Source organism: Sceloporus occidentalis, unplaced genomic scaffold (assembly GCF_023333645.1).
Source record: "Sceloporus occidentalis isolate IW3139 unplaced genomic scaffold, rSceOcc1.0.p SCAF_197, whole genome shotgun sequence".
In the NCBI taxonomy this organism is placed as follows: Eukaryota; Metazoa; Chordata; class Lepidosauria; order Squamata; family Phrynosomatidae; genus Sceloporus; species Sceloporus occidentalis.
Window position 1 is genome coordinate 29,500 of NW_028317177.1, and position 12,692 is coordinate 42,191.

Consider the following 12,692-nt stretch of genomic DNA (forward strand, 5'->3'; position numbering starts at 1 on the left):
GGGGGAGGACAGAGTGGCAGCATATCTCGGGGGGAGGAGAGAGTGGCAGCATATCTCGGGGGGGGACAGAGTGGTAGCATATCTCAGGGGTGGGGGGGACAGAGTGGCAGCATATCTATTACAAAACTTTTTCTTTAAAAAAGCACCAAACTTTTAGGGTGCAGCCTATATTCGGGTGCGGCCTATATCCGAGCCAATACGGTATATGGTGCACATCTTTACATCAAGTAAGTTACCTGACTCTCAGAAATCTACACACATATATATATATATATATATATATATATATATATATATATATTTGTATATATACAAATGCACATTTTGCTAATAAATTAATAATTACAGTGCGTGATAATTGGCACTTATTTGTACAAAAGAAGTTGTGTACATAACAGCACAGCAAATCCCCCCTTGTGCCATAAAAACCCTTTAAATCACCAATAAAGGATAATAAATCAAACTTTAACCATCAAGTGAGAGTACACATCAAAAATGATAAATAGACAAGCCTTAGTTTCTTTCAATGACCAAAAGAAAAGTTAACCATTAACCATTTTCTTCTACACTGTCAAAGACTATTGGCAGGAAGTATGGGTTACAAACAGTATGAACAGCGTGTGTGCTTCATATGAGCTTCAATTCTTGCAAACATTAAAGATACACAAGTAATGTTCAGAAACATTAATTGCAGCTGGATATGGCTATAGCTATGGGACTTAAAAAAAGGAGTTCAAAAGGTTGGGTACATCTTAACCACATTGAAGATTCTGTTAAAAGTGCTGACAAACAAAACTGTTGCCACCTGATTCTTCAATACTAAAATGTGTACCACTTTCCCTGTTAGTTTTACTGAAATAGCAATTAAATGTGAAGGCAGGGAATCCCTTAATGACAGCCCATTAAAACATACTGCAATAAACTGGATAAAATCCTTTTTGCTTCAAAAGCAGGTCTAGCAATAAGTATCTTGCACTAACAGCCATATCTAGAAACATGAAATGCTAAAATAGTTTCTGTTACGAATGATTATCATATTTCTGACTTAAATTAAAGTATTGTTGCACAGAACACCCCCCCACCTCACCTAATCAGGTGAGCCCAAAGAGAAAGTCCAAGGTTACAGCAGACAGCCATCTGCAACTCAACAGAGCAAAGCCTGTCTGCCTCCAGCTGAGTGCTAAACCCCATCCTGCTCCTACACAGGGAGTCCAACCTGAGCCGGCACCCGTGTGGCTGACAGTCTCCACTGCTGTTATCCCTTTAAAACAGAAAGTTCCCATGAAGAAAATAAAATGTCAGACCTGTATTTGTTGACACCACCAGTTCTTCATCGTATAGAAGAAGCGACCTTCGCATATACCAACTGGAACCGTGATACACCGCCAGGTAGCTAGCAACATCTATGTCTCCATCCACACGCATCTGAGGGAGCTGAGTGTGCAGGGAAGATTTTCAGAATGCAAGCGCCTATTGTTGCATCACACTGACATCATCAGTGTTTATGACATCATTCACTGTTCTCAGCATCTGAAAATGATGGATAACACAGCTATTTGAATTATTATCAGACTATATTATTTATCTATTCTAGACAGAGATAATTTACTTCCAGTGTTAGAGATTCTGCTTGAATAATCTGAGTAGACGGGAAGTCCATGCACTTTATCAGAGAGTACAAGACTTTAGAAAATCAAGGCTTAAAACACATATCAAGAGGATTTTCCTGATGGCCGATAATTTGTTGAGTTATACTGCTTGGTTGCTGATGAGATTAATAATATTTTGAATAAAGCATTCACCAATTCATCATTATGTTTAAAATATTTTGGGTTACACTACTGCTCTGCTTACCAGACCATATTAATAGGGCTGCATATCCATTACATCGAGCAAGCTACCAGACTCTGAAACCTATATATTTATATATATATGTATATAATTGGCCAATGGATGCTGTGTTTTCCATATTGTAAACAGCCAGTCGGTGTGACCAGAGAACTCATCGTAAACATCCCATTACTTAACAGCTCTTCTGGGAGCTTCAACATTATGTTTCTTAATCAATGAGTTGAAGCTAATGTAAAATTATTAAATGTTTTCTGCACCACAGCACCGGAAAAAATAGCCATTTATAGGTCAAATAAAGTACAATAGTTTATTTGTTACATAATTGGGTGAGAACATTTTATAAGATATCAGCTCATCTGAATATAAAAATCACCACAAAATCACACACAAACACATGCTTATTCCTGCCATAATTCTTCGTGATGACTTTATGGCGTCTGGGATGGATTACAGATATTAAAATCAGTGCACACAGGTCCGGCGCTACATACACACAAGATGGCCGCCGGCCTTGAGAGCACTCAGCCTGTGGGGGGGCTCCTACGCGACAGGCTAGCTTGCCCACTGCTGGAGGAGAAGAGCCGGTTGGGGAGATCATTGATCTCCCTCTAACGTGAGGTGCTCCAGAAGCAGGACCGGCCTGTCTATGGGACCCAGGCGGCACTATACCGCCTCAAAGTCATTGGCGGATCCAGAAGACATAAAGAGGAAGTCCCGATATTCGGTTTTACCTCTTTAATTTTCTGGAGGAGGAGGGGTCTAGCGGGGTCACGCAGCGCCATTGTGTGACCCTGAGGGAGCTCAACAGAGCAAAGCCTGTCTGCCTCCAGCCGAGTGCTAAGCCCGATCCTGCTCCTACACAGGGAGTCCAACCTGAGCTGGCACCTGCGTGGCTGACAGTCTCCACTGCTGTTATGCCTTTAAAACAGAAAATTCCCATGAAGAGAATAAAACGCCAGACCTGTATTTGTTGAGACCACCAGTTCCTCATCGTATAGAAGAAGCGACCTTCGCACAAACCAACTGGAACCCTGATACACCGCCAGGTAGCTAGCAACATCTATGTCTCCATCCACACGCATCTGAGGGAGCTGAGTGTGCAGAGAAGATTTTCAGAATGCAAGTGCCTATTGTTGCATCACACTGACATCATCAGTGTCTATGACATCATTCACTGTTCTCAGCATCTGAAAATGATAGATAACACAGCTATTTGAATCAGACTACATTCTTTATCTATTCTGGACAGAGATAATTTACTTCCAGTGTTAGAGATTCTGCTTGAATAATCTGAGTAGACGGGAAGTCCATGCACTTTATCAGAGAGTACGAGACTTTAGAAAATCAAGGCTTAAAACACATATCTAGAGGATTTTCCTGATGGCCGATAATTTGTTGCGTTATACTGCTTGGTTGCTGCTGAGATGAATAATATTTTGAATAAAGCATTCACCAATTCTTCATTATGTTTAATGGATTTTGGGTTACACTACTGCTCTGCTTACCAGACCATATTAACGCGGCTTCATATCCATACATCGAGCAAGCTACCGGACTCAAACGTATATATATATAGTTGGCCCATGGATGCAGTGTTTTCCATATTGTAAACAGCTAGTTGGTACGACCAGAGAACTCATCGTAACCATCCCATTACTCAGCAGCTCTTCTGGGAGCTTCAACAATATGTTTCTCAATCAATGAGCTAAGGCTAATGTAAAATTATTAAATGTTTTCTGTACCACAGCACCGGAAAAATAGCTATTTATAGGTCAAATAAAGTACAATAGCATTTTGTTACATCATTGGGTGAGAACATTTTATAAGATATCAGCTCATCTGAATACAAAAATTACCACAAAATCTCACACACACAAACACATGCTAATTCCTGCCATAATTCTTCGTGATGACTTTATGGCGTCTGGGATGGATCGCAGATATTAAAATCAGTAGCGCACAGGTCCGGCGCTACATACACACAAGATGGCCGCCGGCCTAGACAGCACTCAGCCTGGGGGAGGGGCTCCTCCGCGACGGGCTAGCCCGCCCATTGCTGGAGGAGAAGAGCCGGTTGGGGAGATCATTGATCTCTCTCTAACGTGCGGTGCTGCAGAAGCAGAACCGGCCCATCTATGGGACCCATGCGGCACTATACCGCCCCAAAGTCATTGGCGGATCCGGTAGACATAAAGAGGTAAGTCCCGATATTCGGTTTTACCACTTTAATTTTCTGGAGGAGGCGGGGTCTAGCGGGGTCACGCAGCGCCATTGCGTGACCCCGAAGGAGCTGCAGTAAGTGCCTACTAGGGCAACACGGTGAGTTAAGTGTGTGAGCTGCTTCAGTGTGTTTTGCTTTGGTAGTGGGTATGTGTCCGCGTGGGTGGACTGTCAGTGTGTACGAGTGAGTGGGGTGTCTGTGTGTCCGAGTGGGTGGGGTGTCAGTGTGTCCGAGTGAGTGGGGTGTCTGTGTGTCCGAGTGGGTGGGGTGTCAGTGTGTCCGAGTGAGTGGGGTGTCTGTGTGTCCGAGTGGGTGGGGTGTCAGTGTGTCCGAGTGAGTGGGGTGTCAGTGTGTCCGAGTGGGTGGGGTGTCAGTGTGTCCGAGTGGGTGGGGTGTCAGTGTGTCCGAGTGGGTGGGGTGTCAGTGTGTCCGAGTGGGTGGGGTGTCAGTGTGTCCAAGTGGGTGGGGTGTCAGTGTGTCTGATTTGGGAAACGTACTAAATCAGAAACACTAACATACAAAATGTTCTTGGGTACATTAGTAGTATTAGTATGGGTACATTAGTAGTATTAGTGTGGGTACATTAGTAGTAGTAGTAGTAGTGTGGGTACATTAGTAGTAGTATATTAGTAGTAGAAGAAGTGTGGGTATATTAGTAGTAGTAGTAGTAGTAGTGTTTGGGTACATTAGTAGTAGTGTTTGGGTACATTAGTAGTAGTATATTAGTAGTAGTAGTAGTAGTAGTAGTAGTGTGGGTATATTAGTAGTAGTAGTAGTAGTGTTTGGGTACATTAGTAGTAGTAGTAGTGTGGGTACATTAGTAGTAGTGTGTGGGCATGTTTCATTGGGTGGGTATGTGTGTGTTTGGGTGTCTGAGTATGTTATTGTATGTGGGTATTTTAATGAACATTTGTCACAAAATCCAGACTTACCTCTTTAAATTTCTGTAGGAGGCGGGGTCACTCAGTGCTATTTTGCAGCAATTTTGTAGACATAATAAGCACCTGTTGAGGCAATGCAGTGAGTGAAGTGTGTGAGTTGCTTGAGTGTGTGTCTTGGTTCGGTAGCATGTCCAAGTGGGTATGTGTTAGCGTGTCCGAGTGGGTATGCTAGTGTATTGGTATGTTAGTATGTCTGATCTGGTAAATTATACACGCTAACATACCAAATCAGAAACACTAACATACAATAGATGCTTGGGTATATTAGTAGTAGTGTGTGGGTATATTAGTGTGTGAACATGTTTCATTGGGTGGGTATGTGTGTGTGAACATGTTTCATTGGGTGGGTATATTAGTGTGTGAACATGTTTCATTGGGTGGGTATATTTGTGTGTGAACATGTTTCATTGGGTGGGTATGTGTGTGTGAACATGTTTCATTGGGTGGGTATATTAGTGTGTGAACATGTTTCATTGGGTGGGTATGTGTGTGTTTGGGATGTTATTGTATATGGGTATTTTAATAAACATGTGACCCCAAGGTAGCTGCAATAAGCGCCTGCTGAGGTAAAGCAGTGAGTGAAGTGTGTGAGCTGCTTGAGTGGGTATGATTTTGTCTGGGTATGTTAGTGTGTGTGTCTGGGTATGTATGTATGTGTGTGTGAACATGTCTTTTTGTATGCTAGAGTGTATGAGGCGTAATAGATTAGACAGAAGAACAATAAGAGGTAAGAGAAGAAGCAGAGCTCTGGGAAAGTAGATAGGGACACTGAAGCAGTTGGCAGGAAGGCGTTGAGTGAGTGAGTGAGAGCGCGTTGAGTGTGTGAGCATGGTTTTAGTCTTCAGGGGGGGGGGGGGGGGTTGCAGCATTTTTTCATGATTTGACCCAGGCATCACAATGTCTTGGGTTGGCCCTGTCCAGATGTCACTGCTGAGTGGCCTCGTGTATCTGTGGGCTCATGTGACCCCGCGGTTAAGCGTGAGGATACCCTTGAAGTGTGTGGCCAGCCAAGAAGATCTGCAGACTGCTGCTAAGCAAAGGGGTGAGTAAAGGAGGAAAGGTTTGTTTGTGAGGCTGAATATATGTATGTATGTATATACAAAGACAAAAAGTGAAACGCTGGCACTCCATGAAGATGAAAGAGTCAAACTGTGTGTTGCTGAAATATAATAATTCCTTTATTTGGGTTCGTAGTCCCATATTAAAAATTCATAATATTAAAAATAGGAATCAAAGAAAAAATAGATCATATATGCTAAATATACCTTATTTTTGTATACGTTGGATGTTAAGACTTATACTCCTATTGTGAGGGCATTTTATATCTTACTTGGCTGAATATTGAGATATATAATCTGGTACTTTTTTCTTTTTTTGATATATGATTGTATTTATATATTTAATAATGTGTAATTTATTTTGCTTATTCTCTGTTTATATTTAAAATTTTTGATAATGTTACAATTATCATGTGTTTTTAATTATCCTAATTTATAGAACCTAATTGGTAGTTATATGTTAGGGGTGATGTGTTTAGAGAAGTCTGCTTTTGATAAAGCTTCTTCGGTGCGAAATGCGTTAAGCAGCTTGCCTGTTCTAGCGGCTGGTATGCTTTTGATATTCTCATTTTTTTCTTTGTGTCGTATTTTTTGTTATGCATTTTTAATACGAGTCTATGAACCCAAATAAAGGAATTATTATTATATTTCAGCAACGCATTGTTTGACTCTTTCATCTTCATAGAGTGCCAGCGTTTCACTTTTTGCCATGCTTTATAGTTGGAGTGGGTGCTCCACGTGAGTTTGAGCCCCCTTGAGAGGTCTTTACCCCCCCCCCCCAAGTCAATACTTTGTAGAGCCACCTTTTGCAGCAATTACAGCTGCAAGTCTCTTGGGGTACGACTCTATAAGCTTGGCACATCTAGCCGTTCTGCCCCAGCTCCTCTTACATCTTACAGCAATCTTTAAGTCATATCACAGATTCTCACTTGGATGACATTTAATTGTTTCCCTTAAACTATGTGAGTGTTGCTTTAGCAGTATGCTTAGGGTCATTGTCCTGCTAGAAGGTGAACCTCCGTCCCAGTGTCAGATCTCTGGAAGACTGAAACAGATTTCCCTGTATTTAGCGGCATCCACCAATTCTCACCGGTTTCCCTGTTCTTGCCGAAGAAAAACACAGCATGATGCTGCCACTATGCTTCACTGTGGATGGTGTTCTCGGGGTCATGATAGGTATTGGGTTTGCTGCAGATGACGTAATTTTTTTCTTGATGGCCAAAAAGCTCAATTGTAGTCTCCTCTGATCAGAGTACCTTCTTCCCTATGTTCGGCAAGTCTCCCACATGCCTTTTGTGAGCAGCAAATGTATTTACCTATTTTCTTTAAGCAATGGCTTTTTTTTCTGTTCCGTAAAGTCTAGCTCTGTGGAGTTGTCCCCCTCTTATAAGATCCCCAGGTCTAACCTCACGTTGAGATAAGGGGAAAGCTGCAGTTGAGGGATCCTTGCTTCGAAGCGCTCCCTCTGCTGGAAATATGCCGCTGCCGCTTATATATAGTGGCAGCAGGTGCGTTCATGTGTCTCCAGCAGGGAGGCGGCGCATGTGATGTCTGCGGAGCGGCGTGGCTTAAGCTGGAGATCTGTACTTTTCTGCAAGTTTGTTGGTGACGTGTTTGGAAAGTTCCTTTGTCTTCATGGTGCCCCTTGCTCAGTGGTTTGCACACTCTGGGGCTTTTCAGAACAGGTGTGTGTATATATAGTGAGATCATGTGATAGATCATGTGACACTTAGATTGCAAACAGGTGGTCTTTAGTTATGTGACTTCTGAAGGTAATTGGTTGCACCAGATATTTTTGGGGGGCTTCATAGCAAAGAGTTGAATACGTATGCTGCGTGCACTACTTTTCCCTCTTTCATGTTTTAGAATAATAAAAAAAATATATATTCATTTCACTTACCAATTTGGGCTATTTTCTGTATGTCTATTGCATGAAATCCAAATAAAAATCCATTTTAATTACAAGGGGGTGAACACATGAAACCCCCTCCCAAAACGCAGGTACTTCAAATCTGTTTCCGAGCTCCACGGTAGTTAGAGTCTCTGGTAATTGGGGAAATTGGGAAGTAGTCCCAACGAAGCTTTGTACACACCTCCCTGAAAACAGAACCCCTGCGAAGGCCAGGGCCTGTAGTCTGTATGGAGGAGGCTGGAGCCCAAACACCCTTTAGGAGCCCAAGGCACTGAGGCTTCATAGACAGATGTGTGTGCATTAAGGCTGCAACTAATGATTATTTTCATGATCGATTAGTTGGCCGATTTATTTTCTTTAGATTAATCGGATAAATAAATAAAAAAATAATTTATTTAAAATAATTTAATAAAAAATCAGGATGTTAAAAACAAACAGCAGAATAAAATAAAATGCATTTCTTGTTTTTATTTCCCAACCTGCCCCCCCAGTTATGCACATTTGAGCCCAGGCTTGCCACACTGCCTCCCAGATATGCCACATACCCCCACATATGCCACTCTGCTCTCCCCACATATGCCACATACCCCCACATATGCCACTCTGCCCCCCTGATATGCCCCCCCACCCAGACTTACCCCCCCCCCCGTGCTCCAGACTCCTTGGTGTCTAGTAGGGGCAGCCGGTGAACGTCTGTGCAATGTGCGTAGGCAACCTCTGCTTCTGGCTGGCACTTTTGCTGGAGCTTCTAGGACTGAGCACCGAAAGGTCATGTGACACCAGTGCTCCATCATAGAAGCCCCAGTAGAAGTGCCGGCAGTAGCGGAGATTGTCTCCGCGCATCGCACAGACGCCCACCGGCTGCCAGAGAAAATCATCCGGGTCCTCTGCAGCGCTGCGGGGGATCCTCCTCTCTGGCACCCGGCGAACATTGCGCAAAGCCGCAGACCACCTCCGCTGTGCTGGCTGATACATCTGCTGGGGCTTCTATGGAGGAGCACCGGAAGGTCACGTCACGCTGGTGCTCCATCATAGAAGCCCCGGTGGAAGTGGAGGACGGTAGCGGAGGCTGTCTGCACGCATGTATGTAGTGTGTATGTATGTTGATGTAAGTGCATAAGTCTGTGAAAGTATGTGTGTGTTACTGAGGGAGAGGCCAATTACAATAATGAGTATGTAGAGAGAGAGAGATATGGGCAGGAAGTAGATAATCGGACGGGGGTTTGCCAGTGTTGGAGTATGGTGAGTGGGGATGTATTACTCCCGGTCTACGTTCTCTGGCCAGTCGTATACAGCATCGTGGCAGAGAAGCCAAAGAGGAGGCTCTACGAAGTACAGGAGTGGTTAGACACCAGCAACAGGAGCTTTCCTCTCAAACTGAACTGCCCTTATCTGCAAAAAAAATGGGATTTCAGATAAGGGGTGCAGGGTCAACCTGCACTACTGAATTTTAGTACATGTTTATAAAACCTAAATTTAACCACATTTCATTACAGTATACTCAGAGGATGTTGTACTCTTTGTTTAACCCCTTGATGACAATTGCCGGTCCAGGCACGTCACGGAAAAACATGTCGTTTACGACAAATGACGTGCCAGGGCCGTCATTTGTTAAAACGGGTGAAAAAATCGATTTGTGATCGATTTTTTTTTTTTTTTTTTTTTTTTTTTTTTTTTTTTTTTTTTTTTTTTTTTTTTTTTTTTCACTCAAACGGTGTTGCTCTAATGCCTCGACATCGAGGCATCGAGCATCACCAAAAAAAAACATTCTGGCCCCCCCACGATCGCTCCTAGGGGCGAATAAAAAAGCATGTTTGAAAGACTGCGCGTCTTTCAAACATGGCGGCACCCGCTGCCGAAAAACTGGTTTAGGAAGCGATCCCGAGTCGCTTCCTTTGCTTAGCTAGTGTTGCTAAGATGCTCCAGTAGCGAGGCATCTTTGCAACACCTGTTTAGCAAAGGAAGCGACTCGCGATCGCTTCCTAAATGCTTAACTTACCTTCCCGGTACCGGCATCTTCGAAACACATGCAGTGTTTCAAGATGGCGGCGTCCATCAAGCCGGGGGGCGGAGCCTGCTGTCATCATCGGGGGGGTGTTGCTGGATGTCATGGACATCCAGTGATTAACACCCCTAGTGGTCAGATCACTCATAAGAGTGATCATGATTTGCTAAATCAAAGGCAATGTTTTCTAAACATTGCCTTTGACCAGTATTGGATCTGCCTCCCTCCTTCACTTGCTTCTAGTGAGGGAGAGAGACAGATCGGTGTGTGACAGGTGTTCTGAATAAAATAAAATATATATATTGATCCAAAGGCTCTTATAAGAGCCACCCATTCAATATTAACCCCTTCATTGCCATTGATCACTGCATAAACAGTGATCTTGCATAGTGGCAATTGTTTTTGGGGTTCTTTTTTTTTTTTACATTTTTTTGTAACTTTTTTTTTTTTTACTTTTTTTAGGTGTTTTTTAATTTTTTTTATTTTTATTAGAGCCATTAACCCTTTCCTTCCCCACTATTTTTGCTGCAATTGTAACCATGCAGCGGTATACGGCTGAGGAGGCGTATGCCTTTTTGGCCACAGATTCTTTGGGAGATGATGTCTTGGGAGACATTGTCACACAAACTAACCTTTATGCCCAGCAGCACCGTGCTGCTAGCCCTAAATCTTTTTGGGCAAAACAGCCATGGACTCCCGTTGACGTGCCAGAATTTCTTAAATTCTGGGCACTCACAATGTTAATGGGCATTATAAAAAAGCCCTCCATCCGCTCCTACTGGAGCACTAGCCCCATCCTTAGTACCCCCATTTATGCCCAGACTATAACTAGGCAAAGGTATGAGATGATTCTTCATTTCATGCATTTTAATGACAACTGCCTGTGCCCCCCTAAGGAGCACCCCTAGTTTGATAGGCTCTACAAAATCTGCCCCCTGATTAGCCATCTCGCTGCCAGGTTTCCAGAGGTTTATACACCTGGAAAGAATATCTGCGTGCATGAATCCCTGATGAAATATAAAGGAAGGCTGGGATTCAAACAGTATATTCCTTCCAAGCGCTCTAGGTATGGAGTGAAGGTGTATAAGCTCTGCGAGAGCGAGACAGGGTATACTCATGCCTTCCGGGTATACGAGGGTAAGGATAGCTACCTTGACCCTCCAGGTTGCCCAGAACATCTGGGCACCAGTGCCAAGATTGTTTGGGACCTAATATTCCCCCTTATGAACAAAGGCTACCACTTGTATGTAGATAACTTCTATACAAGTGTCCCTTTGTTCAAGCTGCTGTATTGTTTCCATACAGTAGCTTGCGGTACTATAAAAAAGAACCGCTTGGGTTTCCCACAACACCTGGCACGAACCCGGCTAGGAAAGGGGGAGACCTCAGCTCTACGTCAAGAGGAGCTTTTGGCATTGAAGTTCAGGGACAGAAAAGAGGTGTGCATGGTGAGCACCATCCACGATGAGAGAACTGTGGAGGTTTCTGTCCGTGGCCGAGCTGGGGTCACTAGAAAGCCAGTGTGCATCGGGGCCTATAATAAGAACATGGGTGGAGTTGATCTGTCAGATCAACTCCTACAGCCCTACCTCATTATGAGGAAGACAAAGGCCTGGTACAAGAAGGTTGCAATTTATCTAATGCAAATTGCAACCTATAACGCTTTTTTGTTGCACAAAAAAGCAGACACTGGGCTGAAACTGTCTTTTTTGCAGTTTCAGCTCCAAGTAATTTCAAGTATCTTGTACCGTGATGCACCTGGTCCCCAAGTGGTGATGGGAGCCAGAAGCCATTTTATTTTTAAAATTCCCCCTACAGCAAAGAAGCAGAATCCCCAAAAGAGATGCAGGGTATGCTACAGCAGGGGGCAAAGAAAGGACACCACATTTTACCTTCCAGATTGCCCTGGAAAACCTGCACTCTGTGTCGGTAACTGCTTCAAGTTGTATCACACAGTTTCCCATTTTTTATTTTTTTTTTGTTCCTGCTCCATTTTTGTATTTTTTTTTTTTAAATTTTTGTTACATTTACTGTTTTTTAGATTTTATTTGCTCCACCATTTTTTAAGCGTTTTTATTTGCACTGATAAGTGAACCCTGTGTCTATTCCGTGGCATGAGGGACCGCTTAAGGTGCTAGATCAAATTCCTTCTTGGAGATAGGCCAGGCTTTCTTGTAACCTGTCCCTACTGATAGTTGGGTACAAGCATTTTTCTTTATCCAGATGTAAAACTTCCTAGTTGAAAAACTGAATTGCTCATGTTCCAAATGTGGCCCTTTTGCCCCCAAACAATCTGACAAACCATGCATGTGGGGTATCAATGTACTCAGGAGATGTTGCTGAACACATATCGGGGTGTTGTGTGACAGCAACATATACCAGGAGCTGTAATTTCACACCTGAAATACAAAGTGTGTGGAAAAAAACCACCAAAAACAATTACTATCACAAACTTTGACAAGGGTTGGTGGTAGGATTAGTGCATGGAAAGGGTTAAACTATCAGCATCTAAAATACCCTGGGGTGTCTAGTTTTCAAAAATATATAGTTTGGTGGGGTAAATTTAATTTGCTGGCTTCAAAGATGCCCCAAATACCACATGGAGACAGAATTACCAGATTCAGAGAAAAATGGTTTTGAATTAGCAAAACGCTACTTGTACTTATTGCCCCATAACGTGTAGAAGAAAGCAAAAAAACATAAA

The 12,692-nt window shown here is 43.1% G+C and overlaps 1 non-coding gene across 1 annotated transcript; it reads left to right on the plus strand.

The window, feature by feature from the left end:
* The first annotated feature begins 12,065 nt into the window (after positions 1–12,065).
* LOC149278221 (small nucleolar RNA SNORA35) lies at positions 12,066–12,195 on the plus strand. Its single transcript, XR_016278778.1, has one exon. It is a non-coding gene; the product is annotated as a small nucleolar RNA SNORA35 (small nucleolar RNA).
* Positions 12,196–12,692: the final 497 nt, after the last annotated feature.